Raw genomic sequence first — 7521 nt, 5'->3', positions numbered from 1 at the left:
TCTCCACAAGGTCTACTGTCCCACTGGAACTAAAGTGCAATAGTTGTAGGCAAGGATTATAATGAAACTTTAAAAATGGCTTTAATTCTTTTATAAGATTCAAGTAGAAACAGACGCTGCTTCCACTGTACAGAAAGATTGATACTCAAACTCAGACTGTGTCCAAATACATATGTTGCCTTTGAGGATTTCCAGAATATGGGCAAGTTAGTCTGTGCTAGAGTTCTGCTTGATGCAAGGGAGTGAGGGAGGCTTCAGGGAGCTGGTTACTCCCTGACTGAATTTTTTTATGTAATTCAAAGCATCTTATATATTTTTCTCTGCATCAACTCACCGATGGCAAATTTTGAAGCAACATCTGGGAACATCCTCTCTGACACTGAAACCACTGAGTGCCACATGATGGGAAAGTCGAGTGGAGGTGATAAAGCCTATCGAACACCAAATTGGGAAGATAGATGTTGCCGTAGTTGCCATTAATGAGGATAATGCTATGACAGGAACTGTTTGTGGGAGAACAGTGGCAGAGGGAAATGGAATCACCAGAAACATGCATAACTTCAAATTTCTGTATGGCTTAGTGTTGTGGTATGACATACTGTTTGAAACGAAAGCTTATGCTCAAATAAATTGGTTAGTCTCTAAGATGCCACAAGTACTCCTTTTCTTGTTGTAAGCAAGAGACTCTGAGGTGTTGACCTTCATATATTTGGAGCAATGGTACAAGTGGACAAAGCAAAGTCATACCTACAGTCTTACAGGTCAGATGGGGAATTTCAAAACATTCTGAAGAGTGCACAGAAGTTAGCAGAGGAACTTTACACTGAAGCTATTTTCCCACCCATTCAAGAATACAAGAGTCACCAAAGAAGAAGACATTTTTATTACGAGGCATGGGATAATCCCATAAGAGACCCCAAACAACAATTCAGAGTTGAACTCTTTAACCAGGTGCTAGATTGTGCAATACAGTCAGTTGAAGGATGTTTCATGCAGCTCAAGGAACACAGCAGTATATTTGGGATGTTGTATGATATTCCAAAACTCCTCACTATACCTGAAGAAGACCTGCACCAGCAATGCAGGGCAGTAGAGACAGTGTTGACACATGATGACATGCGCGATATTGATGTGAGTGATTTAGGTGATGAACTGAAAGCCCTTTCAAGATACATTTCAGCTGGATCAACTCCAAAGGCTATTCTGGAATATATGTGCACAAATAAGATGACCACCTGCTTTCCAAATGCTTTTGTTGCTCTGCTCATACTTCTAACACTTCCTGTAACAGTTGCCTGTGGAGAACGCAGCTTCTCCAAGCTGAAGTTAATGAAAACACATCTACGCTCCACAATGACACAGGAGAGGCTGGTCGGCCTTGCAACCATCTCAGCAGAGCATGAGCTGGCCCAGACTATGGACCTTCAGGAAGCAGTTCAAATCTTTGCAACCAAGATGGCACGGAAAGCACCACTTTGATTATTCAAACAGATAAAAATGCCAGTGTTTACTATGCAGACAAGAAAAGTTACATTTGCTTTTCAGGAGTTTGAAAGTTAAGGGTTACTTAAAATTTTTGAACAAGACATTTTAAGTTGTTAGTTCTCCTTTATTGGGCTAGGTAGCAGAGCAGTACGATGAGAGGAGTAGAACAGAAAGAAGGCAGAATTGAGACCTTTCAAAATTTTGGCCCAAGCGAGGGGGTATGGGGGCATCATTTGAGCTCCCTGCCTCAGGTGCCAAAATGTTGTGGGCCAGTAGTGGAGATCTGCCATAACCCCAAACTCAAGGGCAGGGCCGGATTTGCACCTTACGCACCCGTAGGCACAACATCTTCAGCGCCCCCCGTGCCTACAGCTGACCTTCATGTTTTCAGTAAAAAACCGAAACTTTTAACCCACTTTTAACTTTTAGGTGCCCCTAGAATGTCGGCACTCTCAGGCACATGCCTACTGTGCTTAATTGGAAATTTGTCCGTGCTCAGAGGTAGGGGAAGCAGAAGTGCAGACCCACATCCAGCATGCTTGCGCCCTGCAGAGTTCCCCTGATGGACATTTGCAGACAGATTGTAGCCCCTTTTTGAAAACTGAGCCTTAAATTTAATAGAGTATCTGGCTCTATATATTTAAGAGAATTGATAAGAGGATCATTCACTGTCATATCATTTCACTGATATGAAATGGACCTAGACTCATCCTGAAGAAACAACAAAGTCCAATTGCACTTTGGTGCCTCAGTCACTTTAATCCACATTTACACTTATTGCATTAATTTGAAGAAGACTGTGATGTGGCAATTAGTGAAAGGAAAAAGGAGTCCAGGAGAACTGGAAGTTTCTCAAGGAGACACTATTAAACATGCACCAGAAAACAATACCAATGTGAAGGAAAGAGAGGAAGAAGAGGCTAGTATAGCTCCATCAGGAGCTCTTTAGTGACCTGAAAATCAAAAAGGAATCCTAGAAAATGCAGAAACATGGACAAATTGCTAGGGATGTGTACAAAAGAATAGTATGTGTAGAGGCGAAATCAGAAAGGTTAAGGCTCCATTCAGTACTGGGTTCCATTCAGTAAATGTCATAAAAGAGAATAAGGAGAGTTTCTAGAAATACATTAGGAGCAAGCGAAAGATGAAGGAAAGCATAGGTCCTCTACTTAGCAGGGAAAGAGAGCTAATAACTGACATCAAGAAGATTTAGATGTTTAATGCCTGGTTTGCTTCAGTCTTCACTAAAAAAGGTACATGTTGAGCAGATACTTAACACAGTTGCTATTAACAACAAGGGGGGGAAGGACTGTAAGCCAGAATAGGAAAAGAATATTTAGACAAGTTAGATGTATTAAAGTTGGCAGAGCCTGATGAAATTCACCTTAGGGTACTTAAGGCACAAGCTGAAGCAATCTCAGAAGAAGTTAGCGATTATCTTTGAGAACTCATGGAGGACAGGTGAGGTCCCAGAGGTCTGGAGAAGGGCAAACATAGCACCAAATCTTTAAATAGGGGAACAAAGAGGACCCTGAGAATTATAGACTAGTCAGCCTACCTTCTATGCCTGGAAAGATATCGGGACAGATTATTAAACACTCAGTTTGTAAGCACTTATAGGATAACAGGTTCATAGAAAATAGCCCCCATGAATTGGTTAAGAATAAATCATGCCAAACCAACCTAATTTCCTTCTTTGACAGAGTTACTGGCCTTATGGATGGGGAAGCAGTAGATGAGATATATCTCGATTTTACTAAGGCTTTTGACCCAGTCTAATATGACATTCTCCGAAGCAAACTAGGGAAATGTGGTCTAGATCACAGGTTTTCAAATTATAGGGCATGTAGCGGGGAATGTGACGAGATTGTCGGGGGTATGAGGAGCTGACTGATGCAGGTTAACAAACACACAAAACAGGTGTGCAGGGTTGCAACGCTCCTCATTATGGTGGAGAGGCAGCCTGGTCAAATCTGGGGGCGCCGTGACCCTGTAAACCAGATCTCAAGCCCAGGGAGCTGGGCCCAGCCCAGCGGGACACAAGAGCTGCAGCTGCTACTCCAGGGTGAGTGTGGGGCAAACTTGCTCTTCAGCTCCTCCCCGGGCTGTAGCGGCTGACTCCCTAGTTTGCTCCCCACTCCCTGTTAAGGTCTTATCAGGTTCACCTGGTCTGGGGGCTTGGAGGGGAGCATGTATAGGGCATGAATCTCTGCCTGGGGGGAGGCACACCAAAAAAAGTTGGGGAACCTCTGGTCTAGATCAAATTGCTATAAGGTGGTGCAAAACTGATTGAAAGATGAACTCAAAGGGTGGCTAGCTGTCAGACTGTAGAACATACCCAGTGAGTCCCACAGGGGCCAGTCCTGAGTCTAATACAAGTCAATATTTTCATTAATGATTTGGATAGTGGAGTGGAGAGTACACTTATAAAATTTGTGGATGACACCAACCTGGGAGTGGCTGCTAGCACTTTGGAGGATTAGAATTTAAAACAACCTTGACAAATTGGAGAATTAGTCTGAAACCAACAAGATGTAATTAGACTTGTGCAAAGTACTAAACTTAGAAAGAAAAAAATTAAATGCACATTTTTAAAGTGGGGGATAAATAGCCAGGTGGTAGTACTGCTGAAGCAGATCTGGGAGTTATAGTGGATCACAAACTGAATATGAGTTAACACTATGATGCACTTGTGAAAAAATTTAATATCACTTTTGGGTGTATTAACATGAGGCATCATATGTAAGACACAGGAGGTAATTCTCCTGCTCTTTTTGACTCTGGTGAGGCCTCAGCTGGAGTACTGTGTCCAATTCTGGGAGCTGCACTTTAAGAAAGATGTGGGCAAATTGGAGAGAGTCCAGAGGAAAGCAACAAAAATTATAAAAGGTTTAGAAAACCTGACCTATGCGGAAAAGTTACAATAAACTGGGCATGTTTAGTCTTGATGGGGGAAAAGAATGCGGGTGGCCCTGATACTCTACAAATAGGTTAAGGGCTATTTTAAAGAGGACAGTGATCAACTGAAGACAGGGCAATAAGTAATGGACTTAATCTGCAGAAGGGGAGATTTAGGTTATATATTAGGAAGAACTTTCTAACTATAGGGATAGTTAAGCTGTGGAATAGGCTTCCAAGGAAAGTTGTGAAATTCCCATCATTTGAGGCTTTTAAGAACAGGTTAGACAAATACCTGTCAAGGATGATCTAGGTAAACTTGAGCCTGCCTCAGGGCAGGGTGGATGGACTTGATAACCTCTCAAACTCCCTTCCAGTCTTGAATTTCTATGATTCTATGATATCCTGGATTCTTGTCTGAAATAGAGCATTCAAGAGCCTATACTAGGCATATTCTTAGCAGTGCACCCTAAAAGGAAAGAATAATATTAATCCTGGAACTCAGTAGAGAAGGAATTTGTGAATACAAGACAAGGACTGGTGATCCACACTTGGGACCACCACAAGAAACACTTGATTGGGACCTCCTATATAATCAGTGTTGCCTCCCCTCTTAATAATACATTAAGCAAAGTGTAGAATTAGAGATCTCACATTTCAATTTCACACCTTCTGTGTGGCAACAGTAGGGTGTTATTATGTGAAACCATAATTTTAGGACAGCTATGTAGGTGGGGGCTAAGACTGATTAAGGCCTCATAAAACACAATGAAGAACTTGCATCTCAAGCAGTAAAATATGGGAAGGCAATGAAGGATTCAATCAGAGAGTAATGCATCTGAGCAGTAGGAGAGAAAGATTATTTTAACAGTGTCATTTTGGACACACTTGGGAGTTGTAAATAAACAGAAAGAGAATGACCAAGGTGAGAGATGACCAGGGTATGAACAGAAGTTTTAGCAGTGGGGAAAGGCGAAGGTTTAAAAGAGGAAGAACGATTAGGATGTAAGAGATTTGATATGTGGGGTGGTGAGAGAAGAGTTGAAGATTACAGTTAAAATATTTATCTGGGAAATGGGAAGGAGAGCCTGGAGGGAGGATGAACATAGAGATTAGGATCAGTACACTCACTATGTATAATTTTTATTTGCAATTTGCAGAAACTCAGAAATTTAGTCTGGGGCATTATTGGCAGTGCAGATAGCTCTGAAACTAAGGTTTCCTGACACTTTCCATAAGACACTTTATTTTCAGTTGTTTATGACTTTGCCAATCGTTAGCTATTTGGGCTGAAATTTTCTGTGCTGGGTGTTCACCTGAGGCTGAAGTTTTCTGAAAGTTTCACTGGAAATGGTTCACCTGTTTCAAAGAATGAGACTGGGGAAAATACATTGTTTTGCCCCTGTTTTTTTTTTTTTTTAAATCTTACAACCATTTCATTGCAGTACTAGCTCCTTCATGCTTTTGAGCAGGGACTTGAAGTGTGGTAGGGACGTCACCCCACTGTCAGGGATGTGCTTTTTGTGATCCCTGTGAAAATCTGCCCAAATTTGACCGAGTTATAAGCCTTTCAAAAAAAAATCACACTTCACACATGCTCAGCAGAGACTTGGTAGAGTCCAGCAGCTGAATACTATGAAGATTCCAGCTTCACTGAGTATGCACCAGCTCCTCACAGCTTCTATATGCTGACAAGACTGTACATATGCCATCCCTACCAAGGGACTGGACTTGCTTCAGCTCAGGGTTGCAGGGAGTGAGCAGGATTTTCCCAGCAATTGCTACTCTTGGTATCTAGGGGTAGCTATGGCACTAAGCACTGAAACTGAAAGCAGGGAGACTCTCAATGCTGGCTTCCAGGCAATAAGGAAGAACAGCCTAAGCTGAATGCACAGGATGAGTAACAGTGTGGGGAGAAGAGATGCAGAATATAGGGGCAGATGCAGGAGATTGGGGGAATTGGGTACAGGAGCCTGGGAGTGAAGGCGGTTTGGAGCATGAACCAGGAGTGGGGAGACAGGGGAAGGATAAGGCCAGATGAGAATAGAATTAGGGGCGAAGGATGGGGGCAGGAGCTGAGAAAGGGCGAAGGGGTCAGGAGCCAGGGAGAGGGGGAGAGGGTTGGGGACAAGGGGAGGAGTTGGGGAAGAGAGAGAATGGTTTGGAACAGAGAAGGATAGAAGGAGGGAGACAGGTGTATGAGACAGGGAAGGGGAAATGGGCAGGATCTGAAAGGGAAATCAGCAGGGGGAAGGGGAGTACTGTGGCTCGGAGCCTGGAAGTCGGGGAATGGAGCAGAAGGGGATAGGGAGAGGCTGCAGGAGACAGGTGCAGAGGATCAGTAAACACTAGAGAACACTGCTCTCTGGAACCAAGCCGTTTTCCTGAGCTGAATGTTCCTTTGCAATCAAACAAAGAGCTGGGAAACCCACTGACAAAGTGTGTGTCCCTATCCCCATTTAGTGGCAGGTCCACGTAGAACATAAGAATGGCCATACTGGGTCAGACCAAAGGTCCATCTAGCCCAGTATTCTGTCTTGCAACAGTGGCCAGTGGTAGGTGCTTCAGAGGGAAAGAACAGAACAAGTAATCATCAAGTGATCCATCCCCTGTCACCCATTCCCAGCTTCTGGCAAACAGAGGCTAAAGACACCATCCCCGCTCATCCTGGCTAATAGCCATTGACAGGCCTGCCGACAGCAACTCCGGGCCCCAGGGCAGAACAGTCAATGGGTCCCCACGCACACACACAAGCCGCGCCCACACGGATGTGGTCCGCCTGACATTTGGGCGGTGCTGCGCCTGCGCTGGTTGATGCCCAGCGAGCTGCCGGCTGCATTGCTCGGCGTGCTCTTCCGGCCTGGCCAGGGCCTCTACATGTCTGCCTGGTAGGTATGCCAACTGTCTAATTGTACAAACCCAAAGAACCTTGCCCCACCCCTTGCCCTGCCCCTTTCCTGAGGCCATGCCCCATCCCACCCCTTCTCCTAGGCCCCGCCTCTGCTCACTCCATCCCCTCTCCCTCTGCCGCTCGCTCTCCCCCACCCTCACTCACTTTCACCAGGCAGGGGGACTGGGTTGTGGGATGGGGTGAGGGTGCAGGCTCTGGGAGGAAGTTTGGGTGCGGGAGGAGGTGAG

The sequence above is a fragment of the Chelonia mydas genome, chromosome 3 (genome assembly GCF_015237465.2).
Source record: "Chelonia mydas isolate rCheMyd1 chromosome 3, rCheMyd1.pri.v2, whole genome shotgun sequence".
Classification (NCBI taxonomy): Eukaryota; Metazoa; Chordata; order Testudines; family Cheloniidae; genus Chelonia; species Chelonia mydas.
This window is presented reverse-complemented; position numbering follows the sequence as displayed.